The sequence below is a fragment of the Argiope bruennichi genome, chromosome 5, assembly GCF_947563725.1.
Source record: "Argiope bruennichi chromosome 5, qqArgBrue1.1, whole genome shotgun sequence".
In the NCBI taxonomy this organism is placed as follows: Eukaryota; Metazoa; Arthropoda; class Arachnida; order Araneae; family Araneidae; genus Argiope; species Argiope bruennichi.
The window spans coordinates 62,859,967-62,883,301 of NC_079155.1; the positions used below are offsets into that span (position 1 = coordinate 62,859,967).

General features: G+C 30.3%; 1 long non-coding RNA gene across 1 annotated transcript; it reads left to right on the forward strand.

Annotated features, from left to right (window-relative positions):
- Positions 1 to 1,013: 1,013 nt before the first annotated feature.
- Positions 1,014 to 22,832, forward strand: LOC129968498 (uncharacterized). The gene is made up of 6 exons (XR_008784414.1): positions 1,014 to 1,121; positions 2,938 to 3,168; positions 8,910 to 8,976; positions 10,313 to 10,363; positions 15,344 to 15,457; positions 18,550 to 22,832. It is a non-coding gene; the product is annotated as an uncharacterized LOC129968498 (long non-coding RNA).
- The last annotated feature ends 503 nt before the right edge of the window (positions 22,833 to 23,335 follow it).

Sequence of the window (23,335 nt, forward strand, 5' to 3'; positions counted from 1 at the left end):
AAGAATATGGATTGTTGTTATGAAACTATTTTTTTTTATCTTACAGTAAGCTAGAACTTTTGATGATATAGTAATATGAAAATTTCAATTTATTAAAATAATTGATGAAATAGGATTCTCGGTGATAAGCAAGGTAACTCATTTTTCTAAAGTCAATCTAAACATGCATAAATTCAAAATTCCAGAATTCAGATGCACATCTCTTGGTATTCTAACATGAAATTCTTCTCACAATGATGCAAAATAAATAAAATTCGAGCATTGTTAAGCTTATTTCTGCAGTTGCGAACAGGTAAGTTCATGTTTGAAGTTATATATATATATAAAAAACTGATTAAAACGATTTTCACTTATTCAAATTAACCTCAAATTTGGGATTTAGATTTCAATTTTTGTTTCATTCAAAGGATTTTTTTTTTTTTTTAGATTCTTAAATCATTCTGTTTTTATTTCAGAATCAGTTATTTCAAATTTTCATAATAATTCAAAAATATTACAACTGGTATCTATGAAGCGCAGTCAATTTTAGACATGAAAACAACAAAGAAACTAACATTGAAGGATTCTGGATATTATTCCCTTTAAGCAATATGCCACCAGTAGTCTTCGTTCAAATTATGCAACTATCGATTCTAATAAAAAAAAATCTGCTTATTAAACAGTTTATTTCAATAAATTAATGAATTTTACTTTTAGAATATAGCTTAAACACTGCATCCCATTCCAAGAATTCAAAATCCGTTATAACAGTACAAGGGGAAAGAAGGTGTAAACCCCCATTTCGCTATCCCATAAGGCATTTGCCCAATCAAGAACTCTTTTCTTTTTTGCTCATTTTTCTATTTTTGTCCTTGAATAATCAGCCAATCGCTAACCCTCTTATGCAGAGGTTCTGGAAAGTATCATGGTGTACGCCAAATCCAAACTGAAACTGATATGGCATTTATAGAATAGCAATCCATTATCCTATTTGAATGTATTTCTGTTTATTTAATGCCATGTTATGAAGCAAAATGGACGAACCTCTGCATTTAAACCGCGTATTCATCCACAGGATTAGACAAATAAATGCAAAAAATTCAATGGTCAGCTCTAACGAAACGAAAAATTGTATGACACTGGTAAGTCAGTTTATTCATGTTTTTGGCTTTGATGTTTGGTTATATTGAAATTTTGTTTTATTAAGTGTCATAGAGGAAACTTATGTAGTATATTATTTAGATGATGATAGTGAGGATAATGCTGATGAGGTTTGTTAGAAATATAAATTTGAGCTAAATTTAGAGTATAAATAAAGGAATGGCTAAATGTGTATCAAAATTAAACGATACTAATTTCATAACGAACTGGTCAAGAATGAAACAAAACAAGTATTGGATTCACTCATTCTCGAACATACGTAAAAAAATTTTTCGATGATTCTTAGTTCCGTCGATGTTAATGTTAGTTGCAATGGTAATATAATATATTTACAATTTTAAAGAATTAATTATACTTCCGATTTCATATATGTATTTTATTGATGGTTGTCGAATATAAATTTTGTCACATGTAAATATTTATAAATAATATCGTCTTATTAGCTGTTTTTTTTTTGTGTGTGTGTGTGAAAGCTCTTAGTAATAAAATTATAAATGTTTCTTAAAAATAATGTTGGTTAAATTCCCAGTTTGGCGGAATATAAATGCGGATGTGGTTTAAATGTTTATTAGAGCAAAACGAGACGTATTTTGGGATAAGAATTTATAAGAAACAGTAATAAGGTGGTAATAAATTAAAGTGAAAAAATGCTAGTTAGATTAGTTTAGAGACTATGAAATATAATTTCTTGGTTTTTAAGTGCTGAAATAGGAAGTTTTTTATCTTATTAATTTTTTATTTAGATATGAGCTAATAAATGTGTTTTGTCTTTTCATTTAACTCAAAGTTGTTTTGTAATTTTTAAACAAAAATCGGAGAAAGAGATGATAAACATTAAATGCATTTCATAAAACACAATTTTACTTTGATGTTTATTAAATTGATAGATTTCTGAGAATTCAATATAGTTAAGAAATTAAATCATGATTGAAATGCAAGGGATATTTTTTGTTGCTTATAATAATATTTTTTTTTTTTACGCTTTGAATAATTGTCCAATATTTTTCAGCTTGAAAGTAGTAGTAGAAAAGAAAAGATAATAAATTTAATTTTCATTTCTTAAAATAATTATTTGCTTTCGTCCATTTGAGTGTAAATTTTTTTACCATTACGAAATTGTCGAACGTTTTCTAGTTCTTGATGAAGTATTAATTTCATTTGTAAAACAATTCTATTATAATTTAGCCCGTATTTGTATTATTTTTGCAGCGTTTTCAAAAATAAATAATAATAATCACTTGAATAACATACGAAATCACAATAACAAAGAATATCATACAGTATATCATATTTCTTGAATTGCAAATTATCAATTTCCTAAACTATTAGACTCGTCATTACATTAATGAATAGGTATGTGTACAATCAAATATTCGTGAGCTTATAAAATCATTCTTAATTTATTCTAGAATTGACTTTTTGACTAGAAGATATAAAAATTTAGACGGTTTATTATTCTGTTAACAATGTTTCGGGTTTGATTCTCACAGATTAACTAAAGAAAATAATAGAAAAACCCACGCATGTTGGTGGAATGTTTAAGAAATTGTCTTTTGTTATGATTCCTGACTTCCAACATTGCGTATTGAATTTAGTTAGGTGTAACAGATCAGAGTCGGGAGTAAACCGCGAAGATAATTAATTATACCAGTAATTATTCGTAACAACAAAAATGATTAGGTTGGTTGATTCTACAATACACGATCAATCTTACTGAAAATAAACAAATTGAATTCGCCATCTTTATTATTGCTAACATCCAGCTCTCATGTCTGTATTTATTTATTTTTACAACAGCTAAAGATCGAAGTCCTTTTTAAGGGAGTAATTTTCCTCGCGGACGAGTTCATCAACTGAGATCTGAATTCTGAATGCGTTGCTAAAACCCCAAGTGATAAGTGGTCATTACCGCAGTCCAGTCCTCAAGATAAGTATCATTGTGCACTGTGGCAGCCAAGTATTAGGGGTTGGTTTTTCAAAATACTTATGATTTATTTATTAATCAGTGCAGGGTTTTTCGGGATGTAGGTAAGTTTTTTTTAACAAAGAGACTACTTATTTTTTGTAGCCATGAAAAATGTTTTTTTAAATTATTTTCTGGCATTCTTTATACTATTTTATAAAGATTTTGTTGCTTAAAGCTACGCACTATCTTAAAAATAAAAAGAAAAAGAGATATATATAAATAAAAAAAAATTAATTGCATTTTCCGAGGACCCACATGGTTGGAAAATAGACTCCAAATATTAAATTTCATATTTTTATTGTTATAAATATATTTAAAGTAAAAAAAAAAGTTTTTTTAGTGTCGTCAATCTCAAATTGAGGGCACGTAATAAATTTTCATTCATTTTAGGTTTAATTCTTATTTAGTGTGCCCCCAAGTTTGTCTCTAATGTGGTATCCCCTCCCCCCCAAAAAAAGCAAGCAGAATAACTTTTCTAGTAACCCTAATATTGATTAGTGAACAATTTTTTTCGCTTGTTGAGTTGTACATCTACTACAACTAATTTGTAAAAAATGAAAATTAAAAAGATAATCGATAAACAAAAACATCCATTAATGAATTGAACTAAATTGCATTTTATAATCGAAAGTATTATTTCTACCAATAAAACATTCAATGTTATTTTTAAAGCGAACTGTGAACAAATAATATTTAACATTTTGCAATTCTTACCAAATTATTTTATTCTAATTAAAATCGTCTGTTCACGAATTTTGCCAGAACAGAAACTAAAAACATCTGCTCGAGCTTGAATCGTTTCTTTATTTTAATTTTTCGTCCGAACATTATAATAGAATTCTTTGCGGTTTGTTTTTCTTTTCGTGTATTTTGCGTGATTAATCGGTAAGTTATGTGTGTTCAGTAATCCGATGTCTGATGATTAGGCTAATCAGAAATATTATGAAGGATATTATATTTGTGAATTCGGTGTCTACATTTCGAAATATATTTGGCGCCGACAGAACGTCTGCATCCCTGAAAAATTCTGTTTTTTAATAAATCGTTTTATGCTCAAATGAAGAAGTATTTCCTTAGAAGTAATCCTTAATTTTAATACTAGGTTCCTGCTCCGGTTACTAGCAAAGCCATAGTATGGGTTTTTTTAAGGTAAAGAAATTTCTACGCGGTGGTACTTTCTTCAGATGCCGTTTTCGAATTTTGTCCTAAGTACAGACCGGTGCAGTCGATTTGCAGAAGTTTGTTATTTGAGAATTCAAAGAAGATTCAGGAATTGTGACCTATTAAGATTAAAAAAGAAGTGTTTAGATAAAGCAATAATTTTAATATAAATAGTGGGTAACTGTAACTGTTTCACAATATTTGTTATATAGTCTGCGACTTCATTGGCGACTTTTTACTCTTTACATCCTTGGCGAAACAAGGGGCACATTAAACTAGGATTTACCTAATTTTGAAATAGTTTTCCGTTTTTAGTTAATTAAAAATATTTTATAAAAAAATTCTTTGGTGAAATTGTTATTTCTCTTTATATAAATTCAGTATTTTTTTTATAAGTACTGCCTTCTTTTTGAGTTTTCATAACTGCTTAATATCCGTATCTTTTCAAAACTAGTATTTTTTTAAAAATTAATATTAATTTTTGTACAAAATTTTTGTTCTGTTATTATTTGGAAGTTTTGTAGGTCAATGTTTTGATGGTTCTTATCTTCTGTTCACAAAATACCCCGGCCGAAAAACCTCTGGCTGTTAATAAGGTACATAATGGAATTGAAGAGATTACAGATTAGTGAAAACAAAATTCTGAAAATCAGCCTTCTGCGGACATAAATGTGAGATTTCAGAAATACAAGTGTCTTGAATAGAGTTATTGCAGATGAAATTGAAAATAACCCCATTATATCAAACTATATAATTGTAGATATTGAAAATGAAGTCAGTGAAATATAAAGTTGTGCAACAGAAAATCTAACTTAATCGTATCGATTTTAAAAACGATTTGATATTTGAAGGTTTTATATACAATTTTTAAATTTGTTATGTGCAAAAACATAATAAATTTAATAAAAAAAATATTCAATTGTATTGAGATGGTTTTTTTTTTTTTTTTTTTTTTTTTGTATTTTTTAAGCAAAGAAATAATATAATTAAAAGGTCGAACGCTACAAGACATCATTAGTTTTTGTGAATGCCTTTACAAACTTAAAATGCTTTTTTCTCCGACTTATTCTTGTTGATACAATTGTTGATTTAAATTTTCTGAAACCATTGTTTTGATTGAAAATAGAAACTCGAAATTTTTTGTAGACATTTTCATATGTATATACTCTAAGAATTAATATGAATTTATATCTGAGAGTACTAGTTATTGAAAAATTTTATTTGTTTGTAATTTATAGTTTTTTTAATATTTTTTCTTGAAATACAATTATGAAAATTTTACTGATTCCTATCGCCAATTTCATAATAACTTTTAATTGTCAATAATCCAACAGAAAACGGAACAATTGAAATCATTAAAAAATATTTTGTGCAAATTTTCAAGAATTTCATTTCTTTCAAGAATTTCTAATTTCTTGACAGTAGAATATTTAATTGTTAGTTATTAGCTAGTTATTATTAGTTAAGAACAGATTATTTTTTTATCTGCCCTTAATTTCTCAGCTGCTCTGTATTACAATTCTTCTGATAGTCGATTATTAAAATCCATTTTTAAGAATAGATTTTTAATTTATTTTATCACACGATCCCAGTGAATAGTACATGTAACCTCTCATATGTAATTTAGTGTTACTTGCAGGTGACTCATTTCACTCAGGTACATTGTTTTATTTACTGCAGTTTTATTATTTGTAATTTAACAATATATTGAAATTCTGTATTGATTGAATTGATGCTTACAAGAAGTGCGTCTACTTTTTTTTTTTTTTTTTTTTTTGCTTAATATGCGCTAATTCATACTGAATATTTAGAACTTTGACAAGGAGAAATATAAAGCCCAAAAATAAGACAGAATCGCATTGGAATATAAGATTAGAAAAGCCTCACGATCAAGCTAGCTGGACGTAAACAAAATGCAAAATAACAATTTATTAACTGATAAGCACACTTCATTTGACTAACTTATACAATACTTGATATAGGGATGCCGCCAGTAAGTGGCCAAGCCGCGGTCCAACGGCCGGATTATCTTCACAGATGTGGTCATAAAACTGTCACCCTTCCTTCCTGGTTGCACCCCCGCCTGTGGCAGCGGACCCACGACCAGAGAAATCTTCAGACGGCACGCGTTCCCCTTTCGACCGCTCAAAACCCTCAGTTTCTTTAACTCCCCCCCCCCCCCATAGTCCAAACAAATTTTCCGGTTCTTTGATGTTTATCCATCTACCGACATTTTGCGGGAAGCTGCAGGCGTGCGACGGGGGAGTGTGGTCCCCCAGTGGGTTGGATGTCAGATTTATGACCAAATCCGTGAGGTGGCAGGTCGTTGGACCGCCGCTGGATAGCGCACTTGCGTTCAGTCACATCTGCATTCACAATCGCATTAAGGATCGCATACTGGAGCTATACTATGGCGACACGCTGGAGCTATTGGCATGTTTGCATTCAAAATTCTGGTTATTACTCCGTTTATTAATATGCCAGCATTTTATATTTGAAGTGGCTCTTCTCGCTATAACATTAACTTGCAGTCTTGAAATTTTAACCAGCATAATATGTTATCTAGACAAATGTGTTGCTGAAATTTCATTACTATAATTTTTTTCTTGGTGTTAGGATTTTCTTTTCTGTCAGTGTGTTGATAATTATACCCACATACAAGCACTTGGTTCAAAATGCAACCACGTAATGCTTTCTCAGAAAAACAAGCAATGTCATTTTAATAATATAATATCCACCCATCTCTTTCCATTAATATAATTTTCTCTGCAATGATAAAATGAAAGTCTTAATACGTTTAACAGCTTAAAAACTGATGTAAATTGCTACGCAGCGTGGTACTTAAAAGATACGAAGCCCACATTTGGAGAAAGTTATACTGTTAAAGAATTTTGTGAACAAATGAAAGAAATTAATATTATTGATATGCCTTTTAAACTTGAATTTAAAGTACTGTCTGTGATTTTGTTTCATTCTATTAAGTAAAATAGAAAGAAATAAAGTTAAAACCTCAAGATAGAAAGATTAAATCTGCATTAAACAAAATTATACCCCAGTTGATTTGATTTCTTCTGCATGCAAAATTTTAGACTTTCTTGGAGCCCCCTTTAAGAAAATCCGGAAGAAAGTTCTTGTCGTTTTATTTATTACTAGCTTTTACCCGCGACTTCGTAAGCGTGGAAATAGATTGGAATTTATAGCATCAATAACCTTTATCTTTCGTTACTCCTGTACATGCGTGAATTTTCAACGCCAATTGGGGCAACACAAATGTATGAATTTTCTAAATTTGTGTTGATTGTGTTGTTCAGTTGGGGCAACGCAATATAGATAATGAAACTTTAATTTCCTTTATTCTGTTTTATTTTAATTCAACAGTAATTCAGAATGAATACGAAAGATCGATTAATTAACAATGTTTAATTTTAAATGTATCGAACACTAAGAAAATAAACAGAATCATTTGAAATAATAGTCAAAATCATGTTAAGCCTAATCTCATTGGCGTGGGAGGGGGGGGGGGGAAACCTCGAAGCTTTACTCATTTGGCAGATTTTTGGCAGGAAAGTTAGTTTTTAATTAATAAACAATTAACCACTCAATTAAACGGAATGAATAGTAGCCTATGTCCTATTCCTGACTATAATCTATCTATCAGGTAAATTTCATCCAATTCTGTTTAGCCGTTCTGGTGTGATTGACTGACAAACATCCATCCATCCAAACTTTCACATTTATAATAGTAGTATAGATTTTCAACACTCTTCTGAAACGCTTGTATTAGCCACTTGTTTGAAAGAAAGTCAATCAGCATTTAAACATGGAAGTTCTGTTTCGTTATCAGAGTTGTAGAGTATCAATCTCACGCTTACATTGATTATTGTACTTAGTCAATGCGTCAAATCTTATAGACTAAGTTTATAATGTGGCAACCATTTTAGCGTTTGAATGCGTATAGCACAACTTAGTGAGCGCAAATACGACTGAACGTTATTCGACACACTTCCTTTCTAGGGCATGATGTGCTCTATCGAGACAAAAAGAAAAGCAATTTTTCTTTATTTCACTATAGATATTACTAGATTTATTCTGCTCGCATTGAGATAGTGATTATAGTACCTCCAGGATTCAGCTGACATTTTTGAAGGAAGATATCGTTGTTAGTAGTCAGTTATACTGCTGCAAATCATGATATGTAGACTTCTTGTTAGGAAGTAAGATTTAACAAAATTTAAACATTATTACAGCTGCAACAGTGCATTTCTCAAGTTGCATATGCATTTTATGAAATGAATTGACTGAAAAAAAATGCATGCTCTTTACCAGTGTCAAAAAAGTGTATGTGAAAGAAATTTCGGTATCTTTCAATTTTTAAAAATGATACGCGCAGAGCCAATGTTCAGAATAGGCATCAGAGCCTTGTGATTTTTTCAATGCATATTAGTAGATTAAAAAAAAATTTACATCATATAGTAGACAAATTTGATAAAATGTGTTAAAAAAACCCGACTTCAGTTGCATCAATGTCATTAGGACTTACTATTCCGATGAAGCTGGTTTATCATATTTTTCCTTCAAAAGACCATAGTTTTGTCCATTTGTGGTTATGTTTGTTTTCTAATATAATATTTATTTATTACAGCTTTAACCTTACTTTTTTGAAATATGAAATGGATATATGGGAATGGACGCAAAATTGCGTTTTTTTTGTAAGTATTTTTAAAAAATGCTTTTCTTTCTTTTAAATGTCTCGCATATGTTCTAATATTTTTATGTGCAATACCTTTATGAATGTACTAAAAATTTTTAAAAAATCTTGGTTTTTTTTTTATAAGGCTGTTGAGATATGCATGGTGGCGACAATACCTAGAAATCAGTGATATCAGAGAAAAGTCAGGAAAATTTATAGATCTGTTAAAATATACAAAAATCAGGAAAAATTGCTGATGAGAGTATTTCGCGCCAAGTTTTCTTGCGATCGGCGATTTTCCGCAATCACTTTTGTGCATTCTAAACCTAATGTTGCATAAACGATTATAGCAACAACAACCCGAAACAGTTTTTCTTTTAAGGATATAATGACTTATTGGAATTTCACTGTGATAAGCCGAACGATATGCTGATAAATGTGGCTAACAATAAACTCTAATGGAACTTTTGGAAAGATCGGTTTTTACTTTTCAAAGAGCAGTGGATGGTTAATAAGTTTGATTTCACCTCTTCTGATCTTGTAAAGCCTTGTTCAGACGACCCGTGCCCCTCTTTCCTCCTCCTTATGGTTTTCCTTTGTTCTTTGATGTATGTTCATTTTACGGACAATTTGCGGGGGGTGGCCCTACAATGGGTCAGATGGCTGGTTTACAACCATATCCGTCAAGACAACAGGCCGTTGGAGCGGGGCTTAAGCGACGTTCCTACGACATGTCCGCCTGTAGAAGAAGCACGCTCTCCCCCCCCCCTGATCCTCTTGCGGTTTTCTGGGGTGCTTTGATGTTTGTCCAGTTTACGGACAGTGTGTGGGTAAGCATCAGAGAACTCCAAGAAACCGCGAAAGGGGAGAAACAGGGTATCAGTCGGTGTTAAACATGGTACTTTCCCATCTCAGCAGTAATGTAGAAAGAAAATTTTCTATCAGTAAAATTTGTTTATGGGAGAATATGAAAGAACAAACATTCATTGCTAGTAGAATGACAGCATTCAATCAAATAGTGGAATAAATAATTTTTAAGTGTCACACAATTGATTTTAAGTGCGAAGAATTTACGAGCCAAATAGAAGAGTATAAAGAGAAATAAGTTAAAATTTTGAAAAAAGAAAGGGAAGAATATTAGTTAAAAAAAATAAATAAAAGAAAATTCCGAGGCAGCTCAAAAAAAAAAAAAAAAAAAATTTTAGATTACAAGCCTCAAAATTTTGCAAAAGCTTTTAAAATTTTTTTAATTTACTTAAAGCAATGCTGGTTGTTTTAAACCAAGTGTTTTTATTAGTATTTTAATTATTGATGTTTCAATTTTTAACTTAATTATTATTTTTAATTTTTTGCAGTGTAATTCATTCATTGCAAGCAATTGATATTTGTTACTGGAATTATTATCGGTGAGTTAGTATCTTATGTATAGCATTATTTGTAGTTACATTTGAATATAAATGTTTTTGTATTCATTTATAAGAGTATAGGTTTTAGCTAGAGCAATTAATTTATGATTTTTTAAGGGAAAAAAAAAATGAATATTTTCACAGCTTATTTTGTTTAAATCTTAGCTATAGTATATATTATTAGGTATGTATATTATTTTTATATTTTTCCTGCAACATATTGTTCTGGCACTTAATGTAAGGAGCTCTAATTTATTGGACTGATTAAAATTTTTTTTTCTTAAATCATAACGATCTTTATAATTAACATAAATTGCTTTGAAAAAAGTAGTTTTAATATTTTTTAGAATTCTTATGCAATTTTAGAAACAAAGTATTTTGTTAAAGTTTCCCTTATTTTTTTGTATAAAAAATGTAATATACTGTTCATATATATATTTCATTCCATTTTTCATCCTTATTTCGTTTTGAAAGCATTACATTTCATAAATATTTTTTTTCCATGCTAAATAATTTGTAAAAGTATTTTTAATGTATATTGTACAAATATAGCGTTTCTGAGTTGGAATAAAGTTTGGACACTAATATAATTAATTGCCATGAATTAAGAAAGTATCGCACATTTAGCGAGGGAATTTCTTTTATATTAGTCATCCTGATATACAAATAATGCTCTTATTTTTTATAAATATTAATAATTATAATGTTAAAATAAATGAATAATTAGATAATATTTTTTGTTTTGTTTGGGCTCGAGTTGAATTTAATATAGCTATAGTTAAGGAAACTGTTTTACATAATTTCAGACTTGCGTAATTTTCAATAAACTTTATAGATGAATTCTGTGGAGAATATGATAACCCGTACAAGAAGCGGCCATTCAAATGGACGACAATTTGAATATTCGTCATTATGCACTTCCCCTTGGCAGGCAAGTTTGACCCCTTGCATTAGGAAACGCCATCAGGCAGATAATGATTTCTTTTCAAGTGGATTTTAACGCCAGTCTTGAATACAGCTGTTTCAAACTCTTAAGTGTTAAGCCCTGTTTTGACGGCCTGTGCACTCTTCAGACAGGTCCATTTTGCCCACTTTCCCCTTCTTGTGGTTTTCGTAGGTCCTTTGAAGTCTGTTCATTTTACCGACAATTTGCGGGGAGCTTCGGATTGCCGTCCATAGGTGGGGGTGGTCCTTTATGGGTAAGATGGCAAATTTATGACCATATCCGTTAAGGAAACAGGCCATCGGTGGCTTTACATTGCTGAACCCTTTGAATGCATGCATCTGCCAATTAGTGAACATTTGTGTCGGTGTTGAGTTGTACGAGATATCGACGCAAATGAGATAGTTTGACGAAATCGGCGCTTGTTATCCATTAAATCATTTAAAAATTGTTGCATATTCTCCATGTAGTTTGGCGCGATTTTAAATGACTAGTGTTGAAATTCGTTAAATGGTAGTTTTAATGTAATAGTTTAACAAATTATTGCGCTGCATTATTTCAGAGTAGAGATCCTAATTTTCAAAAATATTTTTGCTGGGAAAAGTTTGTGTAAGATATTAACTGTCATATGATTTCTTAGCAACTTTTTCTCTATTCTATTAAATTAAGTGTTCGATTATTTATTTATTTTTATTGAAACTTACCTTCTTTATTTTTTTACTTAATTTATTCATAATTAGTCGCCTCAGAAGACTTGATGAAGTATTGGTTGTATATGATTTCGGATAAATCGTTTTTTATAATTCGCGTACTACCGCCAAAATGTATGACATTGAAGCCGTGTTATTTTAATTATTATAATTAATTTCTGTTTGTCGTATACACGAACCTATCTGATAAATACAGGCCCTTAACATCATAGCGCTATTGAAAACGTAAATATTCGATTGATCCATCTTCAAAATTTCGCGATGATGTAACTTTACATTTTTATTTTTCTATAAGCTAAGAAGATGTTTAATAGAATCCTTCCATAGCTATCAACAACGGAAAAATGTCCTACGATTTCATGACAGAAAGAAAACGGTTTGAATTTCCGTGGAAAATGTTATCTGCTTTTGGAAAAGGGGTAAAAATTGTACTTTTAAAAAAAATTCTAATATTTAGTGAAGATTTACTTTTCAGTTGAAGCGTAAAAATTTATTTTTATGAAATAAATTTATTATAATTTATTTTTAAGAAATTAGAATAGAAGAATTTTTAAGAAATTTAAGAAACATTTATTTTTAAGAAAGAAAATCGTTCACAGGTGAACATCCTCTCCCTCCAATTATACATGTGCGGAATTTGATAGTCGTCAGTTGGTGGGGCCTGTAAAGCTGCAACACACACGCAGGGGCGGCCATCTAGGGGGGGGCACTGCAATGCACTGGGACCCTCGGTTTGAGGGGCTCCTATCTTTAACAAGAACTAAAATAATATTCAGAACAATAATAGAATAATGTTCTGGAAGTATATATACTAATTTGTTTCCATGTGGCTGGCTGAGTGTCTTCTGACATCGGTAAGAAGTGACGCAATTTACGTAATTAAAGACAATATAAAAGCAACCATGTAGTATTATACCCAAATGGATTGTACGCTTGATATTTCCCAAAAGTAACAAACATCAGTCTTTATTTGGTATGTAGAGACAAGATTAAGTATAATTGAGTAATTTATAAGGTTTATTGAAGTAACTGACATTATTAGAAAAGCTATCAAAACTATTGAAAAAAATTAATTGAGCTTATTTTTTTTAGATATGAATTGTAGAGGGCAGGTATACGACAATGGCAGCAACATGAAAGAAAAGTATAAAAGTTTACAATCTAGAAAAATTGCTCTTAAACCCTCATGCAATTTATGTGCCTTGCCTTAGACATTCCTTTAATTTACTAATTTGTGATGCCGCTTCCAGCAATAGTTCAGAACATTTTCTTGGAAAATGAATTCGAAAAAGAAAAAGCTTATATTATGAAATAGCTGAAGATGAAGTTATAGAGAACCCGGTAGTGGAATTTGAGTGTTATTTTTTTTAACACTGCAATATATACTGTTATTGTACAAATAGAAGCTAGACTTAAAAATATACCAAATATTATTTCTGATTTCAAATTAATCACTGATATAAAAACTTTAGAAAAACATAAATTAAAAGAATGCTTCAAAACTATAAAATTTTATAACAAAAATGTAGATGGAAACCTAATCCAGGAAATTAGTTAGCTTTGGGATGTGAATAAAGAGGATGTAAATAATGCACAAGACATATTACAATAATACTAAATAATAATTATAATGAGTTATTTTTAAATATATTAACTGTGTTTGAACTTTCCTTTTAATTGTCAGTTACCATAATAAGTGCTGAGTGGTGCTCTTTCAGCAAATAAAAGTTTGTAGTGGTAACATCAAAAGCCAGTTAACAACTTCCGGAGACGAGAGTACTCTTTTGTCTAGTGGTTATGTTACTCGGCTACGAACCCTAACGTTGCGAGTTCGAACCCCAACCCGCACATTGGTGACCCTGGTTCTGAATAAACGCATCCTTCATTCAGCTGTCGTGGCTCCATCTAATCTACCGGCAGCAACCACTCACACACGCTCGCCGTCACCCGCCATAACACTTGGCGCGATAAAACTCTACCGACTCACTGGTGGGGGACTATTGTAGTGGTAACATCAAAAGCCAGTTAACAACTTCCGGAGACGAGAGTACTCTTTTGTCTAGTGGTTATGTTACTCGGCTACGAACCCTAACGTTGCGAGTTCGAACCACAACCCGCACAAGTTAATAAAGAATTAGCTTCGGTCAAGCATGTGTACAGAATGCTTAAATGCACTTACTATATTAATTATCAAAGAAGAAAATGCAAAGTATTGTATCTTTTCTGAAGTAATAAATGGATTGAGAAAACAAAATCATGCATTAAATAAACATGCATTAGTAGTATTTCTTCGTGTTTTTTTATTTTTTACTTTATAAAAAATTTAGGGCCCTAAACTGTTTTTTGCACCCAGGCCCCTTTATGGAGAAGGCCAGTGCTGCACACACACACCACATTTTATTATTGATAGAGGCAATGAATATGTCGGCATATTGAGAAATTAAATTTAGTTTTTCTACTATATTGCTGTTTGAAATTAAGGTAAAAATATTTTATTTAATGGAGCTGTGCACTTAGGGCCAAACTTCAGTGTATCAAATTTTTTTATTGTTTGGGAATATGATGATTTTACATTCTCGGAAACTCAGTAATTTTTTTGTAATAATAGAGGAGTTATTTGTTGCTCATATTATATACCATCTCTGGGAATAATAAAGATGAAAGTGTTTTTGATGTTGGTCACACTTTTTGATCTATGAATACTGAATTTAGCATACATTTACGTTAGGGAGTAAGAATGCACACCTCAGTTTTTTTTTTGTTGTTGTTGTTGAAATTTTAATTAAAAATTAAGCTGAATTCCCCCCTCCCCCCTCCAAATACTAAATAACATAATATTCAACAATGATAATGCTCTAAAATTAATTTTTAAGCAGTAACAGCAAATAATTAAATGAAATAAGTATTTTTTAAAAAAATTTTGAGCAAATTAAAAAGAAGTTCTTAATGATATCATTTTAATAATCATACAAATCTTTCCTGAATTGTGACAAAATTTTTTTCTTAATTGCATTATTGTTTTGAAAATCAAAATGTTTGCATTGTTACGTTACCTTTTTAATATTGTTTAATGATTTGTACCCATTTATTGTAAGCTGAAGAATTTTTTTCTGTTTAATAACGAGATGAATTTAACAAAAAATGGCATTGAAGTTAGAAAATATGAACCGGGAATTAATTACATTAAGCACTATAATACCATGGTTTTAATCTTCACTAGAAAGGTTCATATACATGAAGAACAGAATACTTTTCAGATTATTAATGCAGTTCCAATATCTGATGGAATTATGGAATAATTATAAATGTTTTTTATTAATCATCTAGATGTTTTATTACTATCATTGAACCACCAGAGCCCTTGCAAAGACTAACCAGATGAAAAAGAAGAGACATGCTAGCAGTAGCTACAAGAAAACAGAGAAAAAAAATGGGAAATAGGTATCTCTCTCCTATTTTTTCCCCTTACCCTTGGTAGGATTATTATTTATGTATGAATGTGTATGTGAATGTTAAACAAGAAGAAGAACGAATGCGTTATACCATGTCACTGAATAATAATTCCCTTGCAGATAAAAAGAAAACAAAAGCACCTACAATATTCAGACTTAAAGCAAAAGTTTTAACTAGGTCTAAATTAAATAACTATCAGGTCTCGGAGATGTAGGACCATTGAATCCAGATGTTCCGCCCAAAATATTAATCACGTCTTTTAGACGGTTTAACTGATATTATATATAATCATCAAATGTGGCAAACAAACTGATCGCTGAAGTGCAGTGTTAAAATATTATATAAAACTTCCTTTATTTTTTGTAAAAACTTTTCAAATGATCTATTTTATTTGACAGAACTGTAATTTTTTCAAACAATTTTGTAAAGTGAAGCCAATTTTAACTTGGTATCAGGCCGAGAATTCTATTATAATTAATGAGTTTGTTGTGTTGCAGTTTAATAATTTCAAATGCAACGTTTCTCAAATATGTTTATATAACGTGACTGTTAAATAACATTCTTGCTTTGAAGGCGAATGCGACTAAAACTTATGAATGGAACTGAAATTTTCATTACACATTATTTCATATACACATTGTGGAAGATATGGTGAGATACTTAAAGTATTTTAATAATAAAAACAGCTATTAGGAAAGATACTGGTGCTGTCGGAATCGAAAGTGAGTCAATAGTTAAATAGTATGTGTGGAAAATGAATAATAGAAAAAAATTTTACTTTTAATACTCAATGAACTTCCTGTATTTACGTTAATCCAGAAACTATAAGATATTTTAATTTTTAACGAGATTTCTTAACTTCGGAGATTATTTTGATGAATTGTTTATGGGACCAAAATAAAAGGATAACACTCCTTTTAATTAGGATAGACCATTTATGTAAGATTGGAAGTCTGATATGATTGATTTCCAATGTTTCCACCTTGACGTATGTTATATATAGATAATTGAAAGGAACAAAGTATTTGGAACTAAATTATTCTTAATTATTGGCATGATATTTTATTATATGTAAATAGCTTTCATACTGAGTCAAACGTCATCCAGTTTAGTTGTATTACTTCATCAGAAATATTTTCATATGGCTGTCTAAGAAAGTTGTCTGACTTTTTATCTACTCATTTGTAAAGTAATCAAGTTTATTTCGAAAATAACTGAATGTGTTGTAATATTAAACATTTAACTTGAGGCTCTTATTGCAATGATACTTTAAATGAAACAACACAAAAATAACTTAGCAAACTGAGATGTTGCAGATTAATAATAAATTGTTACAGCATTACTGCTATGCTAATAGTTGACAGGTTTTATATTGCACAGTTTAAAATCTTAAGGAATTTTTAAATATTTGCTTATATTTAAGATTTTTAGGACCCTTATTCCTAATTAAAATAATTATTATTCCAAAATCTTTGGGATAAATAACAATTTCAGTTTTTTGAATTGGCACATAATAATGCATTAAAAAATTACCAGTAACCTTTTTCAGTGAAATTAAATCTTATTGTGTGATCTCACACGAAAAAAAAATTTTTTTTAAAGGGAGGAGGGGGAAAAAAAAAGAAAAAAGATTCATTAGAATTTTTTGTAATGCTGAAATATGTGACAAAATTAGGTTAAATGATGAAAGAAATTGTTGCAGTTTTAATTAGTGTTTAACTACTGCACCTGCATATTAAATTTTTTCTTGTGACTTGATATATTAAAAATAAAAATAAAAATGACCATATAAAACAATTTAGCGTTAACAGTGACAGAAGCGTGCAAATGATATGTGATTATACAGTAAATTCCATATTTTGACAAAAAAAAAAAAAAAAAAAATTAAAAATTGTTTAAATTAATTTTGTAAAAATTATTAAAATCCGAAAAATAGTAGGACAATGAAATTAAAGTCTCTATTAAATTAATTTTTTGAATATTAAAATGGTGTAAAAATTTCTCTGCAATTTATTCAGAAATTATGGTGGAAAAACATATAACTTTTCTATCACCATTTCACCCTCTTTGAAGAGTTTTAGAAATCTTAAAGCTCAATTAACTCAACTAGGTGATAAAGAACATATGTGCCAAATTTTTTATTCTTTCAATTGATATAAAATGGTGTTAGGTTTTAACACACAGTTTAAACACAAACTTTGTTATATATATAAAATATAGATTTTGGTTTATACAGAGGCAAATTAAAACTTCATGCTGCTAGACCTTCCTACGCTACTTATTTAGTGAATTGCAACTTAAAAAGTTCAGAATTGTGGGCAGCATTTTTTAAAAATAAATTTCTTCCATGTTTTTTCAAATTTGTAATCAGTGTTATATCTAAGTAGCATTGTATACTACTATATTATATCGATATTATTTAATACTGTCATGCAATATCTTCATGCTGCATTGATATGCCGTTACAAAAAACTATTACTAATTATTTCTGAATTTGGCAAGCGTTAATTTTATTTATTTTTTAAATCTCATAAAAGCTTTTAAATGTTTTAATCCAAATAAAATTGAAAATTAAAGAATAAGTTACTAACTAAATTGATCTAAAAATTTTTCGTAGAGATGTGCGTTATCCTTTTGAAAAACTTAACAAAAAAAAAAAATCTAGACTAGAATAATGTATGAATCATGAAAATTTCAAAATTGAATTATAAATTTACTTCAACAAGCGGGGTTCAATCTAGAAGATTCTAGGATTTCTCTCTTTTGAATTGTTTACAGATCGATAATGCGCTTTGCTAGGTAGCGGTACATCCGCTTGGTTTAATGCGCATGCTTAGGTCGCGTGACGTCTGCAATGCGTTCCTTTTTACGCACAGAAAATTATATGCTTCCGCCGGTAAAATTTTGCACTTAGGATAGAAATAATTCAAAATTTATGTAATGTAAAAATATTGAGTGAAAGTTCATAAAATAATTAAATATGACTTGATAATGGCATGATCATAAAATATTGCTCTCTAATGCTACCTTAAAAGTTCAGTATTATGGAAATCTCACTCTGAACTATATTCTTTTGGAAGGTGCAGAATACAGTGCTAAGTCATTTTTCATCTATAAATAAGTATTCTTGGGGACGCTAAGGCAAATCGTGAACTGCTCTTGAACAGACATGGAGGTTGAAGTTGGGCCACATCTTCCCGAGAACTTCACCTAGAACTCCGAGGGAGTTGGTAAGTTGGTAGCAGGTATGGGTAAGTACAAGAATTTTAGTTGAAAATCTTGATGTCGTTGTGTGACGTTAAGATGCTCAGCAACTGTTTTCTAAAAACATATAGTTCTTTTTAACCGACGGCTTATTTTCTTGTAATAGGAACATATGGAAACTTATCTGAATATCCTTGACTAAAGATATCTGGGGTACCTTATCTTTCTACCATTCCTTTGTTCGTAATTCCAGAGAAACCGTATGCCGCTGTGAAAATTCTGCGATCTCGTAACGCAAGGGTTTGAGCTGTATCAAGTCCTTTATGATTATTATTTTTTATTTTAGATTATTTGTGTAGAGGGTAAAATGTTCTATTCCATTGACTTTTTGCAGATTGTTTCTAAGTCCTGTTTATCGAGTTAGAAGTGATTATATACTGCAATGAAAGGGAATCGGACAGATCAGCTTAGTACGGTTCGTCGGTATTTATATTTTGTACATACAGATATGTGTAATTTTTTTTTAACCTGATGTGCATTTGTGATGTTTGATCATAAACATGGGGTTAAAAAAACCCCTCGAATATTTTGATTTTTAGTGTGTATTTTCAGATTCTTAAAATTCGAATTATTCGAGATTCCTACGAGAACAATGATGGAAGAATTGAGATTTGTTTGGAGTGTGGTAACATGAATTAAAAGATGGTGAAACGATTATTATTATTTTTTAAATAATTCGTTATATTTATAATAGTACCATTTTCACCGGTCATAATTCGTTTTATTAGGTTTTACCCTGTTTGAAAAACGATTTGGCCTCTTGTAGGGGAAAATGGAAATGAATACTCGTGCACACTTGACTCTTCAAAAGCGTTTATTGGTAATGGGAATCGATTGGTGATAAACGGTATTCATTTTGTTTACTATTACGTTTGATCTAAGATACCAGTCAATATGATTTATTTTAATATTTGACAATTTCTTGTTTTGTGTAAAATGCGGGAGTTTCCTGCAATCGAATTGCTTTAGTATATTTTCAGATTCTTTCGAAGATACTAATTACTCATTCATCTAATGGTAACATGAGCTCAACATTTATTTCTACTAGCGATAAGAGAACTGAAGGCCTGCCGAAAATTTGGCGTCGTTCGAAGTATGAATTGATATAATTATTGGTATTCCTTTTTACAAAAATAAATTATTGGTATTCTTTTTTACAATGGTACGTTTTAGAAATGTTTCACTCATGATTTTAGAATGTAGGATTTGGATGGTATATTTTCATATTAGATATAAATTTGGATATTTTAGAATTCTCAATTTTTTTATAGCACTTTTGGCTTGCTTTAAGGTTTGTTACAATATTAATCAATTTAAAATTTAGTTTTCCTTAAGCATCATGTGTATATATCGTTTCTTGATGTGCAATTTTGTATAGGTTCGTACATGAAGATAGAGCATGAAGTTTTTACACCGAAATTTGATTAAAAAAATAAATTTAACTGCATTGCATGCCAGGCAAGTGTTTTATTTTCATTTTGTTACTACTCCTATTATGCAATACACTATTATAATAAAATTTGTTTTCTTAGTACTGTTTTGCTTAGTTAGCTGCAATAAATTTTTCTCTTGGGAAATAAATGCCTTTGTGAGCCATAGTGCTGTCCTGGGCTTAGCATGGCTATACGGTATTCATTTTACTTGTTAAACTTAATTTTTGTCTGTTTGCATTTTTTCTGGATCTGGTATTGTGACTTTATGTATCTATAAGAACATATGGAATCATGTTGGCTGTTCGTTTTTTTTTGTTTTGGTAAAGCAACCCTTGCTGTTACAAGCAAGGGTTATTTTTCTTGTTACTTTTTTCCCTTTTACAGATGCCTGTGGCAATAGAAAAAAAACCTTCCATCTTCCCCCGAGTATATCCCGCTCTGAAACATAGAATGCAGTTAACAGCACATGGTAAATTAATGTAAATGTTTGCTTTGTGTGGCCTGTTTTTAATTTCAAATTTTGGAAATGCCCTTGCTATGTCCATGCATAGTTTATTTTCAGAGTCTAAATGGTATTTGTGAGATATTCCCATTTGTTAATGGCAGAAGTTAGAAAAATTCAGAACGGAAGACATTAGTATTCACAGAAATGTCCCGATAAGTTTGTAAAGGAAACTGAATTTTTTAAAAAAAATTCTTATTTCTCATTTTATTAATCTTGTCTAATAACTTCATTAATCATTCTTAAATTTTATCAGGTAACAAAATGTAAAATTGAGAATAAGGAATTGAAAGCTGAACATAGTACCTACTAAAATAATGCATTTGGAGAAAGGAAATCTTATCTTTGTAAAGATGTGCAGAATATTCTACTCGTGAGATTCTAAGAGAAGGCGATGGTGCATGACATTTTGGAAGGTAGTAGCAGTCCGCCTGTCCTGTCCATCGAACGATAGTAGCAAGTCCGCCCTACGTCGAGTGATAACAGTTTCGAAGATAGTGGCAGTCCGCCTGTCCTGTCCATCGAACGATAGTAGCAAGCCCGCCCTGCGTCGAGTGATAATACAGTTTCGAAGGTAGTGGCAGTCCACCAGTCCTGTCCATCGAACGATAGTAGCAAGTCCGCCCTGCGTCGAGTGATAAGACAATTTCGAAGGTAGTGGCAGTCCGCCTGTCCTGTCCATCAAACGATAGTAGCAAGTCCGCTCTACGGCGAGTGATAAGACAGTTTCGTTCATCGAATACATCCTTCAGTCTTCGCTGTTATCTATGAATAGGGAGTATAGAGTATTTTTCATTCTTTTCATTTTATTTTGTAGCTGTTTTGATTGTAAATTTAATTGCAATCTATTTTTTCAACTTATATATTGTAAATTTTAGCTCCATTTAATTGCACTTTCATGCTTAAATGGAAAAACAGCTTTAAAACATTCATTTGTTCCAATTTTCTGAGCTGTTTATAAAATTTCGTAGAATTTTTGCTGTAAGCAGTTATTTAATATATTAAAAATTCTGAAATAGTATTGTGACCATGCCTAGATATGTCCATATCTAAAAAAATTTAGCAACAAGCTGTGTGGTAAAGCAAGGACTTTTTGTGTTTGTGCAAAAACTTTTGTGTCGTACTATAAATTTATACCAGGTTTTTGTAATATTCTTAAAGGTTGTTCCTCTGCATGAATATTGTTGAGAAATAGATATGTAAAATGCCAATTGTGCTTGAACCGATGCCAGAATGAAGTAATGAATGCACTGCAGATTCCTACTTGGCTGTGGCTGTTGCACTTAAACATGCAAACGAGGAGAATTTTAACCGTGGAAAAAATCCAGTAGCTGTCCTGTTAAGTTCTGCACAATTTGTATAAGTATTGGTATCTTATTTAATCAAAACTTGCTAATGCTGAAATTGAATTTAATTCCTTTGGATTGTTGATTTGGATTAATTTTGTCAATAAATTAATTATGAATGTAAATTAAGTATAATTCTGAATTTTTGAATAAGTTTTGTTGCTATGAACTGGAATTCAATTGTTTAAAATTGTTTAATATTTTTTAGTTTTCTAAATTATTTTTGATTTGTAAATGATTTTTGTAAGATCAGACCATTTGATTTGATTTAATATCAAACGTTACTGAATGAGAAATGATCCCATTTAATCCCCTTATTGTTAAGAATTAGTTATTTACTTTGAAAATTTAATTGCAGCTGTATAATTTTTCAACTATAGACTAAAGTCAAAATTTTGGAGCATATCATGGGTTTTGAAATGATTTCTCCTCATTCGGAACACCAAAACCATGTGCTGTTACAGATTTGTGGCTACAGTCAACTACCTTATAATCCATCATCATGCGTTTTGAATAATCCATCTTCATGCGTTTTGAGTATTCCATCATCGTGCGTTTAGAAGTTAACCGCCTCATTATTGTGAGGGTCAAACTTGCTTTTCAGTGTTCCAAGTAACTTCATTTTGTGTATTAAAATGTGACTTAGTGTGTGTGATCTACATTAAAGAAATGTGATATTTTTCATTGGGATGTGAAAGGAATCAAACGCTCTTGTAAAAAATAAATGTTTTTAAATATTGTGGAATCGTTTATATTACCAAAATTTTCCGGAAACTTGTGTAAAACATGTGAATAATAAAATAGTTGAAATATTTTAATTGTGTCTTGAGTTGTTTTGTATTACTTAGGGCAGTGAAATCAGGTTATTACTTCCCCCTTGGAGTTCAAATTTTTTTTTAAATGACATAATTAACTTAAACCCAAGGTAAAATGTAGGCTACCTGTATTCACTGCTTTTAAGTCAGGATTACGGAAAGGTAGGTGAGAATTTGATATTGCATTTAACTGAAAGTTTCAAAAATAATTTGTAATTAAGATGCATATATAAATCAGTTTTGTATTTTAAAATGTTTTAATATACAAATTTGTGCTTCAGAATGAGTTAAATATATGTCTGTAGTATATTTAGGTAATGGCAATTTGCAAGATAATGCTTTTTAAAATATTACTACAAATTTAAGTGTAATTTTAATATGCACAAACGAGAAAAGAAATTTAAAGGTTGTATTGACAAATCATGTATTAGGAAAATTGCACTCATTTAAACTTAACATGCATGAAAAATTTTAATGCTGCAAATAAAATACATTTTATTATATTA